A 21,939-nucleotide genomic window follows, 5' to 3' on the forward strand; every position below is an offset into this window, starting at 1 on the left:
GGAAGGTGGGAAGGTGGGAAGGAAAGCATTGGGAACATTGAACCTGTGCATATTCCCATCGCCATTGTTCCGCTCAGACCTCCTTTTCTGCAGGGGTCGTGGGAGGGGGTGGGGTGGTGAATAATGAAGAGGGATTGTTGGCTCAGTTTATCCTGTACAGATCTGACTGACATTATTTCCTCTTAACAGTGACATGAATTCTGAGGGGTTTTTTCTTGTGTTTCTCAGAGCCACAGGGCAAGAAGCTGTCAATCGTTAGTGAAGACTCTGATGAAGTCTCCATTTGGTGTCCCAATGCATTGGAAAGCGTTCAGGTGTTTGTGATACACTGCTGTTGGTGTCAATGGTGTCAATACAGAGCACTAACAGTGCCTCATCAGCTCCCTTCCTCAGTTTGCTGGGATATTTCCGTGCTGTGGTGGGATTGTGGTTGTACATAGGCAGGACCAGCTAAGAACAGCAAACATTCTAAAGGACATGGTGTACCTATTTTTAATTAATCTTGTTATTAACTTCTGAATGTAAATTTGCAAACTGCTGTGGTTAACTCTTCTTTGGATGATTAATCCAGGGGACAAGACACCACATCACCACTGCTACTTGAAGAGCAGGGTAGTTTATGCGCCCCAGCCAATATTCTCTGCAAAGCAGAACCATATGCAGTGACTGGATGGGAGGCCTGTAACTAGCGTTGTTCCGCAGGGGTCGGCGATGGGAGCATTGCAATTTCTCATCTATGTCAATGATTTGGATGAGAATGTACAGGGCATGCTTAGTAAGGCCCCTGGGGAGTGTTGCGTCGCAGGTAGACAGGGTGGTGAAGAAGGCTTTTGGCATGCTGTCTTTATCAGTCAGGGAATTGGACATAGACGTTGGGATGTTATGTAGCAGTTGTACAAGACGTTGGTGAGGTCACCTTTGGAATATTGTGCTCAGTTTTGGTCACCTCGCTGTAGAAATGATGCTATTAATCTGGGAAGAGTGCAGAGCAGATTTAGGAGGATATTGCCGGGACTCGAGAGACAGAGTTATGGAGAGAGGTTGAATAGGTGTCATGAGAAAGGTTCTTTTGGTATCTTAAAGATAAAGGTATCTGGACACACAGTTTTTGTACTTTAAAAGGAGGATTTTATTCACAAAGTCCGACGTGGAAACAGAATGCGAAGGAATAAATGCACCCTCGCACAATCACACTAGGGTGATCGCGAAACGTGGGGGGAGTCACAACAGGGGTGAGGTGCACACATGCTCACTCACACACACACAACGAACTAGTACAAACGATCAGGGAACGAACAAATATGTTGTCTGGACCCCCTGAATCGGGACAAACAACGGCTCTTCGCTACTGAGAATCTACTCAGGACGCTCCTAGACCCCTGTGGAAGTGCACCTTCTCACCTGTGGTTACTACCCCACCAGCAATCGGAAAAGAGGAAGAGAGCCCACGTGTACCATCTTTCATACCGCTGTAGCGGGGAGGAGCCCGCTCAGGTGAAAAAAGCCAATGATTCAGGTTCAAGAACAAAGGTGGGTTACGAGCCAATACTCAGGTGTGCTCTTTTATGGGTGGGGTGGAACCGGATCCTTGATCGACAGTGGTACAGCTACCAACCTGATAGGCAATGCTATCATCCGACCATGGGGGTCAGTAGTGTTGTCACTGTCATCTGACCCCTGGCCTTTCAGACTACAGCAGGTTGGGACTTTTTTGATTGGAATGTAGGAGAATGAGGGGTGATCTTTTCTAGGTTTATAAAATCATGAGGGGCATAGATAGGGTGAATGCACACACTCTTTTTCGCAGGCCTGGGGAATAAAGGGCTAGATGCAACCGGTTTAATTTAATAGGAACTGAGGGGTAACTCTTTCACCCAGAGGGTGGTCAGTATATGGAATGAGCTGCCAGAGGAAGTGGTTGAGACAGGTACATGAACAACTTTTCAAAGGTACTTGGACACAACATTCAGAGGAAATACATCAATTAAACATATATTACAAAAGAAACAACATAATTAGAACAAAAAAAAAGGTTAAACAGGGCATACAGGCAAGCAAAGTAAGTAAGAAGCAGAGTCACTGAGTCCATCACTGATATGGATCAAATTTTATATATTAATTTTGAGATGTTACAGAATTAAGTCTTTATCTGTAACTAATTCAAACTGTGTCCCTGTTTAAAAGAAAGGTTGAGTGGATCCAATTGTTATTGGATGTAACCAGCAGTGCTCTCCAGGGTTCTGCACTGTGCCCAGGACAGACAAGCGGCGTTGAAATGTTCGATGTCTTCAGGCACTTATTGGATGACATGAGCTGCACCTTAAAGTAATATTTTTTGATAACTGGTTTGGTATATTTTTCACATCTTGAGCTTTGATTAAATTGATGTAATCCAGTGTCTCAGAGTCACACTGATCCACAAGCAGGTCCTATTATAGGATCCCAAATTTCAATAAAGTATGACCAGCAATTTCTCAATGTCAGCACAAGCAGATGAACAGCCGGCGTTGTAGTTCAGAGACTTAGCATTCATTAAACGCTCCTACTCCCCGATTAGAATCAGTGATCAAACTGCACAAGATTGAAGGTAAATTTTTGATACAAGTTCTACGTTGTACTTCTTGTGCAAAAAGATCTGCAGGATTTTGAGAGGAATCGGCAGCAGAGATGACAAGAGACAAAATCACTGTCCACTGCCCTCCAGTTTGGAAAACAAGCTACTTCCCAAGTCTCTCTGCTTTCTCTTCTACTGGCAATATTTCTTCATATGCCATTGATCCTTTCCATCATGATGAAAATTTGGTCGAGATGTCTTTAGGATAGGAGGTAGTTAATCTTAGGGAGAGGTCTCCACCATTTTCATTGTGATTCTTATGGAACAACAAAGTTGGGCCGAGGGGCCTGTTTCTGTGTTGCATGCTTCTGTGAATCAATCAGTTAATTGTGAAAGAGTTGCTGTGGGAGGAGGGGGTGGGCGGTGGGGCGGGGTGGAGGTGGTGGGTGGTTCTGGGACAAATACTTCACATGGGTGTAGTTGGAACCTGGAATTTTTTGTCACAAGCAAATGTTCGAGCAAAGCTCAAGATATTTTTCAAAGGGAATTAATTTTACGAAACATTGAAGGTTCTGGGAACAACTGGAGTCAGCCAGAGGCACCTGTAGAGAAGCAGGTTGGAACAATATTCTATTTCAAAGGTGCAGCCCTTTGGTTACAACTTCATTAATACATTGAAATTTAGAGTTGGCAATTGTTGGGAGGAATATTGCTGGAAAGACTGAGGTATTCATCGCATGAATTTATCAACTATGCGGTTTATTCATAATAGTCAAATTATCGTGCCAAGGGAGACAACCATACCAGGAAAGAAAGAACAGAAAGATGTTGAGACGGTGCTTTTGAAACGTCAAAGCATCAGCAGATGGCTTCCCGTCAAGTTCTAAAGCAACAGTTTATGCTCCAATATGCAGGCCCCATTCCTCTGGAGAAATAAAACAGAGCACACTGATAGGAGAAAGGGAGAGCCTGGTGTTAACATCTGTAGACACATAAAACAGTTGAATCTATTAAGAGAACTGCCTTCAGAGTGGCTTAGCAGAAACAATGGGCAAAAAATTGAGATGAAGGGGAGCAGCTACATTATCTATTCAGGGAAGAGTGGGTTGACTTCTCTTTAATGGGTTGAGATAATTAAGATAGAGTTGGACAGGGAGCATTTGTCAGCCCTTTAAAACAGGGTATAAGTGTGTACACGAAGGGCAAAAATCTCGGAGCCAGTGAGAGCTCAGTGAGGTGGATCCTTCAATTCTGCCCTTGGTATATTTTATTGAAGATATTTATTAAATGTATTTACTTATTTAGTCGTCACATGTACATCCAAACACACAGTGAATTGCGTCTTTTTACTTTACTAAGTATGTGCTGGGGGCAGCCTGCAAGTGTCGCCACCCTTCAGGTGCCAACATAGCATGCCAACAGCTCCTAAGCAGAACGTCTTTGGAATGTGGGAGGAAACCGGAGCACTCGGAGGAAACTCACGTTGACTGGGGAGAACATACAAACTCCTTACAGACAGCAGCGGAATTGAAGTAGGGTCGATGGCGCTGCAATAGCCTTACGCTGACCGCTACACCACAGTGCTAACAGTGCATACAGGCTTTTTCACCTAAGATTGGGGAGTTCATTTAGTGCATTGAGTTCAAAGATGCATCTAGTAAACTATTATATTTTTGTCCCTTGCCTCAGTGTGGTCGGCATTTTCTGTGACTGCCTCGAGACAATTTAACTACATGAAAAGATGTTGCGTTGGTGTTCCTGATATAAAGAGTTTACTTCAGAGATTTACTGACCAGCTCTTCTCTCTACTGCCTCTCGGGGAGGTTGTTTTACATAAAAATTCTATTAAATTTGTCATGTAGATATCAGTGATACTGCAGCCAATAAGGAACTGAATGGAGCTGCTCATTACTGTGAGTGACCACCGCTGCAGACGGACTGCACTGCCACACGGTCTGGCGTGGCAGCTGTGCAATGAGCCCCACACACTGACCGGCCGTGCTGTAGCAACGTCAATGGGACGGAGGCGAAACTGTGCCGAAAGGAACAGTTTAAAGAAAGAAATGAAAAACAACAGTTCCATGCATTTATTTTTATTGATTTTTTTAAAATTTCTTTGCAGAACAACCCGAGGTTATACAGAGCACACAGGCAAGCAAGGGAAGGAAGAAGCAGAGATACTGAGTCCATCACGGATATGGATTAAATGTTGTGTATTTCTGAGATGATACGAAATCAGGACATTATCCGTCACGAATTCAATCTGAATTCCTGTTTAAACGAAAGGCTGAGTGCAGCCAATTGTTATTGGATCTAACCAGCAGTGTTCTCCAGGGTTCTGCCCTGTGCCCAGGACGGACACGTTGCATTTAAATATTTGATGGTTTCAGCCACTAACCTGAAGTGTAACTTAAAAGATCAAGTTCTAATCATTGTGTTTGGTGTAATTTTCACATCTTGCACTTGAATGAAGTTGATGTCATTCAGTGTCTCAGAGTCGCACTGACCCAGCAGAGATTTCGAACTCAGCAGCACAGATTTCACTTGTTAAAGCACAATCGGCGATTCCTCAATGTCAGCACAGGCAGATGAAGAGCTGGTGTTGTAGTTCAGAGTTTCAGCATTCATTCAATGGTCCTTCTCTCCCAGGTGAATCAGATCGATCAAACTGCACCAGAGACAAAACAGATGAGTTATCCGTCCTCAGAATTCTTTGTTCAGTATTACACGAAGTGAATGTAAGGAATCCCATTGTCCCGTGTTACAGCCGATCGATGGAATGAATCGCCGTGTTGCCATTGCACCTGCTCTGCGCTGAATTCCCGTGCCGTGTATCCCACGCACCCTGTTATGCAATCCCTTGTTGGGCATTACACCTGAGCTGTGTAACACACTCCCTGGTATTTCCTCTGTGCTGCAATGAATTGCTTTGTGCTCTGTAATGGATGGTCTATATAATGGATTCCCCTTTGTTCTAATACACCATCTCTGATGGGATGTCCCGCTCTTTATCACACCTGCTCTGTGTAACGTTGGACAGAAATGTGACCGCGCAAAGACAAGGGCACAGAAAACGAATGAGCTTTTCGGAATGCTGTTTTCTGACTGCACAGGCATTAATGTAAAGCCGCCACAGAACCACAGGGAGGTCCACAGATGCTCCCGTTGTGAAACAAGTGGGTCGGTGTCTGCCCTGGTGGCCGTCTGCCGTCGTGGGTCTCAGGGACATTGTGTCCATTCCATCTGCTGGTCGCAACTGGGCTACGAGGGCAACAAGGCGTTTCCATGTCCTCTCCTGAATGGAGGAGGAAAGAAATTTCGAATGAAAGGGGAAGTGGGAAGCTCAGTCGCCACAGACCAGTCACTTTAACGTATGTTGCAGACCAACAATGCTGTTGTTGTGGTCCGTCTGGTATGTTCCCCCCAGGGACACACAACTTGTCACCGGGGCTCTGCCCAGAACTGAAGACGTGACGCAGGTGGCTTCTGCCCTGAGGTTCAAGGAACTATAAGGTAACATCCATCTGGGAGTTCTCAACGTGTTCCCAAGGGTGCTCTGCATTTTCATCGTGACGCTTGTATCTTTGCGAGAACCTTTAGTGAGTCCTCTACCTGGATCATTGCATCCTGCACAGCCCCTCTCTGATTTAATCCTCTTCCATCCAAGGTGGATGACCTCAGACTTTGCCATATTGTGTTCCATCTGCCACAGTTTCTCCCACTCACTTATTCTATCAACGATTGATTTTTCATTAACGATTGATTGACTCTTAATGAATTGTTCTGTCTCCCTGTAACTTGTGGGCTCTCCACCTGAGCTCAGGGTTCATTCAGCAGTGCTGTGTTACACAAGGTACATCATGGCCCCTTTCCACATCGCCGGCCCGGTGAGTCTCCTCAATCACTCCACACCGAAAGCAACAAATAATTTTGTCCAATCACTAACCCCTGCTCTCTGGATGTTATGAGGCCTTTAAGATTGTTCACTGACTCCGTCCATCTCAACGTTTAATGAGAACAGGTATACCGCTTTGGATACTGTTGGGAGATTACCTACCAAGGGGAAAACTGCAGTGTCCTGGTCTCTGGCACTGAGCTTGGTCCTGTGGTGCAGAAGGGAAGGGGAACGAAGAGGAGAAACGTTAGATTCCATTGTTAGAGGGACAGACAAGATATTCTGTGGACGTGAAAGAGACTCTCGGATGGTATGGTCCCTCCCCGGTACCAGGGTCAGGGACGTCTTCGATCAGGTCCACAGCATTCTGACGGGGAGGGTGAACATCCAGAGGTCGTGGTACATATTGGTACCAATGACATAGGTTGAAAAGAGATGAGTCTTGAACAGGGAATATACGGAGTTAAGCAGGAAGCTGAAAAGCAGGACCTCAATGGCAGTAATCCCTGGATTATTGCCTGTGCCACTGAGGGTAAGAACGGGATAATTTCGCAGAGGAATCTGTGGCTGAGAAATTGGTGCAAGGGGCAGGGTTTCAGATTTGTTGATCATTGGGATCTCTTCTGGGCAAGCTACGAACTGTACAAAAGGGACGCATTGCACCTGAACTGGAGGGGGAACAATATTCTTGCGGGCAGCTTTGCTAGAACTGTTGGGGTGGGTATAAACTATGACGTGGTGGCCATTACAGAGACTTGGCTGTCGCAAGGGCAGGAATGGCTGCTGGATATTCTGGGCATTAGATGTTTCAAAAGGGAGAGGGACAGAGTTAAAAGAGGTGGGGGAGTAGTTTTGCTGATTAGGGACAGCATCACAGCTGTAGGAAGGGAGGATCTCCTGGAGGAATTGTCCACTGAGTCAGTGTTGGTGGAAGTCAGAAACAGGAAGGGTGCGATCACTATATTGGGAGTATTCTACAGAACCCCCAATAGCAGCAGAGATGCTGAGGAGCAGACCAGGAGGCAGATTTTGGAGATGTGCAAAAATAACAGGGTTGTTGTCATGGGTGATTTCAACCTCCGTAATATTGATTGGCACGTCTTTAGTGTAAAGGGGATAGATGGGGCAGAGTTTGTTCGGTGTGCACAGGAAGGCTTCCTGACACAGTTGTCTAGAGGAGAGGCCACACTGGACCTGGTACCAGACAATGAGCCTGATCAGCTTTCAGATCTCTCGGTGGGACAGCATTTTGGAGACAGTGACCATAACTCGTTGACTTTTACCACAGCCTTGGAGAGGAAGAGGAGCAGACGATATGGGAAAGTATTTAATTGGGGGATGGGGAATTTTGATGCTATTAGGCAGGAACTTGGGAGGGTAAATTGGGAACAGATGTTCTTGGGGAAATGCATAGTGGAAATGTGGAGGCTGTTTAAGGAATACATGCTTGGGACTCTGGATTGTTTTGTCCCATTGAGGCAGGGTAATGATGGTAGAGTGCAGGAGCCGTGGTTGACACGAGATGTCGAATAACTTGTCAAGAGGAAGAAGGAATCTTACCTGCGGTTTATAAAGATGGATCAGACACGGCTCTGGACAGTTACCAGGTAGCCAGGAGCGAGCTTAAGAATCTCTTAGCTTTACAGACTCTTAGATACACACATGAATGAAAGAATAAAAAAGGGATGTGTGGTAGGGAAGGGTTGGATAGATCTGAGAGCAGGATAAAATGCCAGCACAACATTGTGGGCCGAAGGGCCTGTACTGTGCTGTAGTGTTCTATGTTCAATGTTTGTATTTGGGAGGAGGAGTGAGCTGCTGTTTCAGACTGAACACATTCAGCACTGCTGAATGCACTGAGGTTGGAGCCTCCTTTCCTGCTCTCAGAGATGGGTCGCCGAGACCTAGACTGTGAGCTAGGAGGTCCAGGTACATTGTCGCATCATTTCTCCAACAGACCCCCCCCTGAGGACTCAGCTCTACTCTGGGGCTGGATTCAGACCAGACCGCAAAGGAAGAGAATTAGTGTTGGAGTCACTCAGCTGCCCCGGAGAATGGAGGGCGACCTCACACAACACGGCCAACAGCTCGAGAAGAGACAATGCCTTCATTTTTGCAAGCTGAGATGTCGAGAATTGAGCTGCCGTTCCTCCTGCTCTTCAAATACTCTCCTATCATCACATCTCAGTGCTGATCCCCACCCCCACCCCCACCTCAGTTTCCAGGAACACCTTTCGCCATTGTCGCTACGGTGATAACCAGGTCGGTAATCGGGATCCGGGTAATGATCAATTGAGATGATGTCAGATCTCAACTCTGTCACCACACAATGTGAAAGCTTTTATTGTTCTTCCACTTCTTATTCCCATTCCTGTTATTCAAATGAAGAAAGCTGCTTATCTGAGAAAGTCAGGGTGAGACGTGCAGATCTGAGGCTGTAGTGTTGCTGAGGGCAGAGGGAGAGTCAGTGGTTAAAATAATCCCAGTCCAACACTGAGACCACCTCCACACCAGTTCCAGCAATTCTGCCGTTCCTCTCCCAGTGTTTCTCACTTTTTGCCAGACCCGTTCTCAGGTCCCCACTTCCCCACAGTTTCTCTCCATCCACCCCCATGCCCACATCTGGAACCCGCTCAACTCTTGCCCACTCTGTGTCTGATGCCCCGACCCTGCTCCTTTCGTCAGTGACAGCTCGTCGTACGGAAGGAAAGTAGTTTCTCCGTTCAGAACCAACATCCTTGCCCCCACATTTGAGGGTCAGTCTGTGTGCCCACTGCGAAGAATCCCCTCCGGTCCCCAGTCCTTGATCCAATGAGAACCACCATCACCAACTCCCGTCGCAGTCTCCCCCCCCCCCAACCCACCTCCTCCCCACCCCCCACGCCTCCCCCCCCCCCCAGTCTACCCACATTCACACTGCAGAAGTCATACAAAACCTCGAGACCGTGTGCGACCCAGGACAGATCTTCAAATCCCAGTGATCGGATCTGGAGTTGCTGCAAATATTGAACAGGTCAGGTAGCATCTGATGTGGGAGAGAGACTTAATGTTTCCGGTTTAGAACCTCTCACCAGATCTCCAAACACCCGATCCTTCCCACCTCCATCACCAATTATTTCCACCCAACAATATCAGCAGCTCCAGCTGCTCTTCAACATCTGGAACGTTTATTCTGATCCATCCCTGTGCTTTTCTCTGGAGAATCGCACCTTCTACTTGAGGAAATCCTATCCTGCCGACTACTGTCCCACATATTTCCTGGTATTTTTTGCAACATTTGATCACACCATTGACCCATTGTGTAACTGTCGACTGTTGAAGAAACCCTATAAACCCCATTCCGCTGTAACCCACTCTCTCTCTCACATCCTCACCACTTAACCTCCCAGCCTGCACGTCTGTGGGATGTGGGAGGAACCCAGAGCACCCGGGGCAAACCCACTCAGTCACAGGGGGAGCATGCAAACCCCACATCGACAGCACCGGGTGTCATGATCGAACCCGGGTCCCTGGAGCTGTGAGGCAGCAGAACTAACTGTAGTCACTGTGCCCATCACTGCTTTCTGTTGGATTACATTCATTTGCATCAGATTTCAATCCCTGTGTTGGTCTTCAGCTCCCTGCTGGCTTCACCCACTCTGCCTCTACAACCTCCGACTGCCTTCATTTCCACCTCATCCTCAGCCAGGCAACTCTGACCTGTGATCGACCCTCTGTCCACCCCACCCCTCTCCATCCTCCCCCCTGCCTTTTGTGATCGACCCCTGGAACTGCCTGCCCCACCCTCCCTGCCTCTCCCCTTTGCCTCTGCCTTGAAAACATTCTTATTTGTGTCCCGGCAACCTCCCTCTGCCCACTCCTCCTACTCTGCCCCTGGATGCCCCCACGATTCTCCCTCTGATACCCTGCAACCCAATGACACCAGCGGTGCTGTGTAAGTGCCCACTGTCGATGCTATGCATCGCTTCGTGGAAATCATATCCCAGCTGCAAGGAGTCAAAACTCTCCCCAAAGCGCAGAGGAACCTCCTTCTGGACCCATGCTCTGGTGAGCAGAATCACTCTGTGTCAAGAAGACCAAAGTTTCCATGTTTGACCCTGAAGTATGGAGGAGCAGTGAGTGCACTGGATAGCTCACAATAACACACCCTGAACGATGCTGCTGGGCATTCATTCCTTGCAGGGCACTTTACATCATGGTCCTGTTTGTAAATGAATTGAAATCGGATCATACACATGAAAAGGAGTCGGAGCTAGAAACACTCAGCAGGTCAGGCAGCATCTGTGGAACCAGTTCTGGTGAAGGGTCTTCTGCATGAAACATGAACTGTGTTTCTGTTTCCACAGATGCTGCCTGACCTGCTGAGTTTTTCCAGCAATTTCTTCTTTTAGTTTAGTATATGGTTTCAGTTTTCTCCACATCCCTTTAAGGAGCACTGGTTAGGTCGTCAGTGTCACCACTGGTTGGCACAGCTTGTGTGGTACATGATCGGCACCTTTATGTGGCTACTTCACATTCAGGGGAGAGACTGTGATCAGAAAGGCGGTTCTCCAGGGATGGATTCGTGGCAGATCTCTGCAGACAACAACATTGAAGGGAAGAATCGAGGACTCTTTGCGATCAAGCAGCTGCCTGCTGAGAACTTAACCAGCTGACGCAGAGGAGGATCCTAATGCTGATTGGGAAACCAGTCTAACTCCTCTGTTCAGCTAACGACCACATCGGGATGGCAGCAGCGACGAGCAGCTCAGCAGGAGAGATCCGCAATATGGTCCGACAGACAGTGAAGGATCTCAGCGATGGGAACCCTTTCACGTGGGACCTCTTCATCAGGAAGATCTCGCTGGATACTTGCAAGTTCGAGGTGAAGGATATCTACTGCCTCCCGGACTTCACGGGTAACGGATACTTCGACATTACCTTCAAACACCCAGTGGGATGGCTGAAGCTGCTGGAGGACTTTCGGGAGAAGGGGAATGAAGCTCTGCTGTCGCTGCTGAAGGTGCAGCCTCTCTTCACCCTCCCCACCCAGAAGGAACGTGTGGTAACGTTGCACATGTTTAACCCACATGTGCCCGTGGTGGATGTCCTCACCTTCCTGGCTTGTTACGTTGAGGGAGCGGGAAGCTGCGTCGACATCAAGGACCTGTTTGGGATCTGGACCAGTAAACACCAAGTGAAGGTCAAATTGAGAGTTGACACAAATGGATCCATCATCCACCCACCCCCCTCCCCCAAGTGTTTGCCATCGGAGGGAACCGTGGATACATGGTGTACACGGGACAACCCAGGGTGTGTTGCAACAGCAACAAACCTGGACACGCGGCGGCCCAGTGCAGCGCAGTCACTGCAAGCAGGAAGGTCACCACACAAAGGACTGTCAGGAAAGCAAATGTTGCAACCTGTGCGGGGAAGCAGGCCACCTCTACAAGTCCTGCCCAAAACGGACCTGAACCTATGCACAGGCAATAAGAGAGGGTGTCAGCACCAACAACACCCCGAGGAACACCGACACACCCCCCACCGGCACAGTGGCCCCAGATGAGACCGAGGCCAGGGGGGGTGAGGACAGCCCAACCGCCTTGAGCTCCCACCCCCCAGCCATGAACTCCCAGCCCCCTCCCTAAGAGGAGGAGTCAATGGAAGAGGGAGTGGGGGAGGGACAAGAAAGGGAATGGCAGGTGGTGAAGAGGAAGAAGGCGCAAAAGACACCACCCAAGAGACAACGGGCCACAGAGAACAAGAGCACTGGAAAGAAAAGAATAATGCAACAGATGGACACCAGCAACCTCTCCTCATCAGAGGATGAAGGCAACAGCAGAAGCCGACGACGGAGGCAGAGGAAGCGGCAAACTAGAGGAGAGAACATGGAAGAGAACCAACAGACAGGAACAAGTGAGGGAACAACCCTGCCCGCCGCTCCCCAGCTTCGGGAGACAGGGAGCAGCACAGAGGCTGTGCCCCCCCCCCCCCAGCTCCGGGAGACCGGGAGCAGCACCGCATCCGATGCAACCCAGCACTGGGAGAGGAAAGAAACTGGACCACCTGTGAAAGGAACAGGGGCACAGATAGATCCCCCCCCCAGTGACACCACCAGCCTCGCCACAAGGGGCCCCACACCCAGGAGGAGACCACTCCCGATATCTGAGCCCGGAATCGGTGAGGCAGTTCACCAAAGCTGTGGGCAACGGACTGTGTGAGTGGTACTGAACTCCAAAAGAGCCATGGAGATAAAACTGGCATCTCTAAACGTGCGCAGTGTGAAGAGCACTGCGCGATATGTTAACGCCTTGCAGTTCCTCGCCAAGGTAAAGGCAGATGTGACTTTCTTACAAGAGTGCGGGCTGCTGCACCTCCGCAACTATCGGAGATGGTCGCGATGGTGGTGCCACGGACTGTCGGTGTGGTCGGGGGGCAATGATTGTTGCACTTCCGGCCTGGGGATTCTGATGCGGGGGGGGGGGCAACTTCCCAATCACTGAGGTCAGAGAGGTGGTTGGGGGAGGGGTGGCGGCTCCTCATGGCAGATGTGATGTACCAGAACACTCTGCTCAGGTTAATTAATGTGTACGCCTCGCCCGTGCGGAGCGAGTGGCTGGCCGTCATCCAGCAGCTCCCACCGCTGCTGGCGACGTCCCGGCCGGTTGTTCTGGCTGGTTACTTCAACTGAATCATAGATGCGGCTGGACGATCTGGCAGTGCCAACAGCAGACTGGACAGCACCTCCAGACTCCTGATGGAAATGGTAAAGGATGCCAAGTTGCGCGATGCCTTCAGCACCCCTGCAGGCAGAACACAGCCGCAACACACCTGGTCGAGGTCGGACGGCTCAGCCTGGTCCCGGATTGACTTCCACTTTGTGTCAGGACCAATCGCGGTCAGATCCACTGAGGTCACGCCGGTGTTCTTCTCTGACCACCGTCTCCTTCAGGCCTCCTGTCACCTATAGGAGGACCAGAAGGCAGGCAGGGGAACATGGAAGTTGAACGTCAAGCTGCTGACCCCAGAGAGCATTCTTCATCTGCAGAGGGGTCCAGAAAGCGAGACAGAGTCAGACGGAACTGTGCCAACTCCAGACAGACCTGCAGCAACTCCTCCTTCTGCAGTCGACTGGGGTGAATGTGAGGGAGGAACTCCGAGAGGTGAAGAGCCGGCAAGCCCAGCTCCACAACTCTGAATCCTCCAAGATTATCTTTCGATCCAGGGTTCGCTCTGTGGAGCAGGATGAGATGTGCTCACGTTTCTTCTTCCAAAAGGTGCACAGGGGGAGCTCTGTGATCCACAGCCTTAAGGAAGAGGGCGGCTCAGTAACATCCTCGCAGATGGACATATTAAGGATCTGCAGATCCTTCTATGCCAGTCTGTATGACAAAAAGGCCACAGACAGCACCATCTCCCAGAACTTCCTGTCCTCTATCACGGAGGTCTTAGATGACAGCAAGCAGGAGAGTCAGAACTAACCACTGACCCTGGAGGAGCTGACTGGCTCCATCTGTTCCCTTGATTCGAATGAAACTCCCAGAAGCGACGGCTTACCGGTGGAGTTGTACTCGGCTCTGTGGGACTGGATGAGCCCAGACCTGCTGGAAGTGTACAAGGCTATGCTTCTGTCTGGCAGCATGTCAGAATCCATGAGGAAGGACATAATTACCCTCATCTACATGCAGAAGGGGGAGATGGTGGACATCAGAAATTGGAGACCCATCTCACTGTTGAATGTGGATTATAAGATTCTGTCCAAGGCCATCGACAACAGGGTCAAGTCTGATCTGGGACAGGTGATCCACCCGGACCAAACCTGTGCTGTACCTGGCAGGAAGATCTTTGACAGCCTCTTGTTGCTCAGGGATACCATCGCCTACGTGCAGGACAGAGCTTGGACCAGGAGCAGGCCTTCGACAGGATATCACACTAGTACATGTTGGACGTGCTCTCCAAAATGGGCTTTGGGGAGGGAATCAGGAATTGGATCCAACTGCTCTACACAGACATCTGTAGCGCAGTCCAAATCAATGGGTGGGAAACAGACAGCTTCCCCATCAAGTCTGGAGTCAGGCAGGGCTGCCCTCTCTCCCCCGTCTTGTTTGTGTGCTGTATAGAACCCTTTGCCGAATCCATCAAGAAGGACGAGAGCATCAGAGGAGTGACGTTTCCGGGCAGTGAGGTCACCCAGGTGAAAACCGTCACCGTCTTCTGCTCGGACCCAAGGTCAGTTCGCAGATTGATCAGCATCTGCGACCAGTTTGAGTTGGCATCAGGGGCCAGAGTTAACTGCACGAAGAGTGAGGCCATGCTCTTCGGCAACTGGCCTGACTGATCCAACGTCCGCTTCACTGTCAGGCCTGACTACCTGAAGGTGCTGGGGGTCTGGTTTGGAGAAGCTGGGGCATGTAACAAAAATTGGCGGGAGCGGATTGGGAAGGTGAAGCAGAAACTGGGACTGTGGGAACGGCGCTCCCTATCGATAACTGGGAAGAACCTGGTCATCAGGTGTGAGGTGCTCTCAGGGTTGCTGTACTTGGCACAGGTGTGGCCTGTTCCTCGCTCCTCCGGCTTGGAAATCACCTGTGCCGTCTTCTGGTTCATCTGGGGATCCAAGATGGAGCGGGTCCGACGGGTCACCACGCACAAGTCCCTGGACAATGGGGGTAAAGATGTCCCCAATGTTGCCCCCATCCTGACGACCACCTTCGTCTGTGGCTGAATCAGGCTGTGCGTGGAACCCAAGTACGTGGGCACCAAGTGTCACTACGTACCGAGGTTCTACCTGTCCCTGCTGTTGCAAAGGATGGGCCTGGCCCCGTGGCCACACAACGTCTCGGTCAGCTGGATGTTGCCGCACTGTCCTTCGTGGAAAAGTTCTTCCAGACCAACACCTTTTGACCACAAGTCCATCAGGCAGTGGTCAGCACCGAACATCCTGCAGACACTGCAGGAGAAGGACTCAATAGATACTGTGGGGTGGTTCCCTGAGCAGATTGTCCAGATCATCTGGCAGAATGCCTCATCGCTAGAACTCACCAACAAGCACCACGACCTCGCTTGGCTGGTGGTGAGAGAGGCCCTCCCAGTCAGATCCTTCCTGCATAGTCGAAACATCAGTCCCAGCGCGCGCTGCCCCTGGGAGGACTTGTGCTGGGGATGAGACAGTCGCCCACCTCTTTGCGGGCTGTGGGTTTGCGAGGAGAGTGAGGCGAAAGATGCAGGGGTCCTTGTCACGGTTCATCCCCAGCAGCTGTGTAACAGAGGATTCTCTGATCTACGGGCTGTTCCCGGGGACACACGCACAGATGGACATCAGCTGCTGCTGGAAGGTCATCAACTCGGTGAAAGATGCCCTTTGGGCTGCCCGAAACTTGTTGGTCTCCCACCACTGCGAGATGTCCGTAGGGAAATGCTGCCGGCTGGCACATTCCAGGCTGCAGGAGTACGTGCTGAGGGACGCACTGAAGCTGGGTGCAGCCAATGCAAGGGCTCGGTGGGGAAGGATGACAGTTTAGGGTTCTTCTGCCACAGGAGAGGGAGGGGGGCGGTCAGACAAAAGAGTCCCTTAAAGATTGTAAATATGGGATTGGGGTATCAGCCCAGGGAGCCACACAAGTGGCATCAGTGCTGTGGTTTGTGTAAAAAGTAACACTAATAATTGATCTGTACACGAATGTAAAGGTTTGCACTGTTTTATTATTGTATATAGTTTGTCTTTTATTATGAATAATGTTTATTTTGGATTAAAAAAATTCAGGGTCTTATCTGTGACACAAGACCCCACTTAGCACATTAAAAGTGATCTCCCTCACCGGCCAACTGCCCTTTCAGGTTACTAGCCGGCTGGGAGACCAGAGTACCTGTGAGCAGCCAGTGGCAAGTGACCCAACACTGTTTCAGTCCATTCCCATCCCTCTGACACCGGCCACGAAAATGCCAATCTGTCTTGTGATCCTCACATTGAAGAACCATCCAAAGAAGCCTCAGTCTGCTCCGAGGAACCACCAATCAGCAACAGACACACACTCACTGCTGGCAGTGAGGGCTCTCATCCCAGTTGGCTGAGACAAACTTTAGTCCAGTGTTGGGAAGCTGTTGTGTTTGATGATAGCAGAATGCAAATTTCCCATTCGTCCTAGCTTTCGATAAACTTTATCCGATAATGTTTTTAATGAATTATCCATTCTGAGTTCATTTCATCTGAATTTCTTAATAAAATTAAGCTATTTTTTCATAAAGTTGATAGGAAATCAGAGATACGTACGATCTGTAACATCATTATTCTGCATTTCTGTGTGTACCAGGTGTACGTCAATGGGGCAGTGAGAGCCCATGTGTGAACATTAATGACAGTGTTAATGTTATTTCGGGATCCGGATGGGCATTAACCCGATCATTTTTGAAATATAAAAATAAAGTCCTGTCAACAGCAGATATTCCGCCGCTGTGTGTCAGTGGTGGGCAGAGAGGGTGGTTAGGGATGGATTCTGATCAAATTGCTCTTTGTCCTGGATGTCGAGTGTTTGTGGAGTTACACTCATCCAGGCAATGGGGAGTGTTCTATTACACTCTCCCCTTGTGCCTTGCACATTTTGGGGTGTCAGGAGGTGTTGCCACAGGATGCCCAACCTCTGACTTGTGTTTGTTACCATGGTTTTGATGTGACTGATCTGGTTAAGTTCTGGTCAATGGTGACCACAAGGTGATTATCGGTCAGGTGACAAGAAAGAACTGCCCTGCCCTTCCTCTATGTCCAGCTGAGATGCCCTGTTAAGGATTGTTCGACATAGCACGTCCTTCAGGAATTATGTGGATAGCAGGCATTAATAAAAACGAGAACATGCCTTAAAAACCTGTTCAAACATAAACTACAAGCAGTTATCAATTTTGAAATTAAAATGACAGCTCTGTGAACAATCAGAACTGTCTGCAGAGCATGGGCTGGGGCCCACAGCAGGACAATGCTCAAGAAATATGGTTTGTAATCGGACATGACCATGAAACGTTCTCACGTGCATTGCACAGACAGTGGGACTGTGTTTATTGGCCTTTATCTGACATCTTCCTCTATGGTATTTTCCACCATTGTGTCAGAGATTAAGGAAGGTTTCAACCAGACTGATTTTGTCACTAAACACATCAAATGTGGTCACAGGCATAGTTGCTCTGTCAATAACTGGGATATTTATGTACACAGAGAGTCAGCCCTCACAGTATTAGCTTTTGGTGTCTGGTGATTCAGAGCTCAGAAGCTTTGAGATCATTCATGTGAATTACTCTGCCCCAAAAAGACTTTTTGAATATTCAGTGATGTCATGTCAGTTACAGTGTGTCCCATTGTAAATGTGTAATTCAGTGAAATGATTTGTCTGCACTCAAAGTATTGAAGTAACCTCTGTCATTGCAAATATTGAAATCACATTCAACAAACCTGCTGTTATCTTTGTTGTCAGGGGTATAAAAATGCACCTGGAGCTTGGAGAGAGTCTCCTGAGTTTGTTCAGAATTTCTCCAGGAGGCCTTTTACATCCCCAGCTCCAGTCTCCATGTGGTTCATTCACAGTCACAACAGGGCTCATGGGGCCATAGTTTAACATCCCACCTGAACAGTGGAGCTTAGAACAGGGTGATACACACCACAGTGCCAACTTACATTGTGTAACAGCTCTCTGCAGTGGGATGAACTCCCAGCCATTTGACTGATGAGGCGAGAGCTCCCCATGGTGAGTGACGTAGTTAGTCATCCACCCTCCACATCATTACTCCTCGTTTGATTCACCAAGTCCATAAAGTGATTGAAGTCCCTCACGATCATTGTATCACCCTTGTTACATTCAGCTTGAATTCCCTGATGTGTATGTCTCCCTCCATCACCCTTACAGTCTGGGGCCCATAAACAACCCCCACCAGATGGCAAGATGGCGCCGGAGCATGGCGACACATTGCAAGTTGCTCTCTACAGATCTACTCATTACCATTATTGTTCTACACTTTTAAATTTAAACTCTATGTCACTAACTATCACTAATAATGTTCTTTTACATCTTCTTACAGGGCTGGCGATCTTCCGACATCCAGAACCGACTATGAAGCGGACCCGACTCCCGGACCCTGAGGGAAATGACCGGCGCGCCCTACGTCCATGTGGAAGCCTCCGCAGGGTGAGGATTCGTCCCCACAGAGCCCCCATCGCCAAGACCCAACTTACCCAACACCATGACCCGACTCACGGACCCCAACGGAGCGCCCGAAACCGAGAACCAACCCAACAAGATGGACCCCTGAGGACGTGAGGCCGAGGCCCAAGACCCGACCTGGTGCGAGGCCGAAGCCCGAGGCCCAATCAGCCAGGTCACGACACCAGAGTCTCTCTGGATCGGAAACCCAACAGTACGGAGCACCAGCGGCCGAGTCCTTGCTGCTTCTCGGCTCCTTTCCGAGCTACAATCCTTCCTGCTGACTTTATCCTGACCTTCAATGTCACACTCTCCTGCCTCCTGCTCCATTTGGCTTTTCTCTTCTAAATGTTAAGCCTCCTGTAATATTAAATCTACAGCGTTGGTCACTTTGTAACCTCCTCTCTCCAGTGGCCTTAGATCAAGCCCATTTATTTCTACTTGTCCCATTGGTTCACCAACCTCGGCCAGAATGTTGCTGCTTTCAGATAAAGAGGCTTTAATGGGTGCTCAGTGAACACTGTGCATCTTTGAGAGTCATGGAGCAGCACAACAACAGGCCCTTCAGCCCACTCAGTCTGTGCTATCCATCAAACACCCATTTACGCCGATCCCTTTTGTTTATTCTCCTTCTCTTGCCAGCGACTCTCCACAGGTTCTCCACTCACCTACACACCAGGGGTAATTTACAGCAGCCAGTGAATGCATCAAACAGCAGGGCTCTTGGATGTGGGAGCACCAGGTGAAACGCACCCGGTCCCACAGACAGGACCAGAGGGTTGGCTGGAACCCCAGTTGCCGCAGCTGTGAGACACCCGTTCCACCAGCTGTGCCGCTCAAGGTTACCTGTTGAATCAGTGTGTCCAGTGGGCAAGGGCTTAATGCTGAAAGAGGGTGCCCAGTGGGCAAGGGGTTAATGCTGAGACAGAGGGTGCCCAGTGTGTAAGGGGTTAATGCTGAGAAAATGAGTGCCCAGTGGGTGATGAGACTCGTTTCACTTTGTTAGGACAGGTGAATTGAACTCTGAATGGATAACTTATTAAAACTGTTAAATGATTAAGATTATTGGGAAATTGGATGAATGGCAAATTTGCATTCTGCTGTGGTGAACCGCAACAGCTTCCCAGGAGGGCAGAGGGAGGTTGGGGAGACACAAATGAAAATGTTTTAAAGGCAGAGGCAAAGGGGAGAGGCAGGGAGGGTGAGACAGGCAGTTCCAGGGGTCAGTGTGCAGCTGTTAGCGTAACACTATTACAGCGCCTGCGACCCGGGTTCAATTCCTGCTGCTGTCTGTAAGGAGTTTGTACGTTCTCCCCATGTCTGCGTGGGTTTCCTCCGGGTGCTCCAGTTTCCTCCCACATTCCAAAGACGGACAGATGATGAGCTGTGGGCATGCCATGTTGGTGCCGGAAGAGTGGCGACACTTGAGGGCCGCCCACAGCACATTCTTAGTAACACAAAAAGACGCGTTTCGCTGTGTGTTTCAATGTACATGCAACGAATAAATAAATATCTAAAATATCTAATAGCAGTCACCAAAGGCAGGGGGGAGGATGGAGAGGGGTGGGGTGGACAGAGGGTCGATCAAACGTCAGAGTTGCCGGGCTGTGGATGAGGTGGATGAGGTGGAAATGAAGGCTGTCGGATGTTGTAGAGCCAGAGTGGGTGAAGCCAGCAGGGAGCTGAAGACCAACACAGGGATTGAAATCTGATACAAATGAATGTAATCCGACTGAGAATGTTCTGAATTGAGAAACTACTTTCCTTAAGTATGATGAGCTGTCACTAATGTAAGCAGCAGGGTCGGGGCAGCAGACACAGAGTGGGCAAGAGTTGAGTGGGTTCCTGGGGTGGGCACAGGAGTGGATGGAGAGAAACCGTGGGGAAGTGGGGACCTGAAAACGGGTCTGGGGAAAAGAGAGAAACACTGGGAGAGGAAAGGGAGAGTTGCTGGAACTGGTGGTCTCAGTGTTGGACTGGGATTATTTTAACCACTGACTTCCCCTCTGCCCTCAGCAACACTACAGCCTCAGATCTGCACGTCTCACCCTGACTTTCTCAGCTAAGCAGCTTTCTTCATTTGAATAACAGGAATGGAGATATCAAAAACAATGCAAGCTTCCACATTGTGTGGTGACGGAGTTGAGATCTGACATTATCTCGATTGGTCATTACCCGGAACCCGATTATCAACCTGGTGATCACCGTAGCGACAATGGACAAAGATATTCCTGGAAACTGAGGTGGGGGGTGGGGGCAGCACTGAGATGTGATGATAAGAGGGTACTTAAAGGGCAGGAGGAACAGCAGCTCACCACTCGGCATCTCAGCTTGCAAAAATGAAGGCATTCTCTCTTCTCGGGCTGTTGGCCGTGTTGTCTGTGGTCACCCTCCATTCTGCCGAGGCAGGTGAGTGACTCCAACACTAATTCTCTTCCTTGGCAGTCTGGTCTCAACCCAGCCCCAGAGTAGAGCTGAGTCCTCAGGGAGGGTCTGTCAGAGAGATGATGGGACAATGTACCTGGACCTCCCAGCTCACAGTCTGGGTCTCGGAGGCCCTTCTCTGAGAGCAGGAAAGGAGGCTCTAACCTCAGTGCATTCAGCAGTGCTGAATGTGTTCAGGCCGAAACAGCAGCGCACTCTTTCTACCAAATACCAACATCATTAAATATTGAGATGGACGGAGTCACTGAACAACCCGAAAGGCTCCATAACATCCAGAGAGCACGAGGTAGTGATTGGACCAAATTATTTGTTGCTCTCAGTGTGTTGCGAATGAGGAGAGTCTCCCCATCTGAATATTTCCACTTCTTGTGGAACTGGCAGAAGGCGTAAAGTTACTGGGGAGGTTACTGACAGATGGAGGTAGAGGGCAGAGGACAAGCTACCAAGCATGACAGTGGCACTGGGAGTAGCGGCCAGGAGGATTGGTCCTGTCCTTTCTCAACCCTGAGACGGTCATTGAATTTTCTGCACTGGCCGAGTTTTACAGAGAACAGAACAGGAATCTTTAACAAAGGCCATTGGATAATCCGGGGCCCAACAGTTCAGAGGTCGGGATGGAGGAAGTGGGCTCATAGTTCCTGGAAGATACATTTAAAGATATCCATTCTTTAACCACCCTCCCGTTTGAAGCCGTGCCTGTCCTGTAAACCGGCTGTTGGAGTCACCTTCTGTTACACAGTCCATTCATTGCACAGCTTTCCGTTCTATCACCAGCACAGTGTCCATTCTGGACTCAGCTCAGTGGGGAATGTTGAACAGAGGGCCAGCATTTAGGAAATACTCTACACTGAGAGGTCAGGATACATTACAGTCTGTTGTATTTA

This window comes from Pristis pectinata, chromosome 23, assembly GCF_009764475.1.
Source record: "Pristis pectinata isolate sPriPec2 chromosome 23, sPriPec2.1.pri, whole genome shotgun sequence".
In the NCBI taxonomy this organism is placed as follows: domain Eukaryota; kingdom Metazoa; phylum Chordata; class Chondrichthyes; order Rhinopristiformes; family Pristidae; genus Pristis; species Pristis pectinata.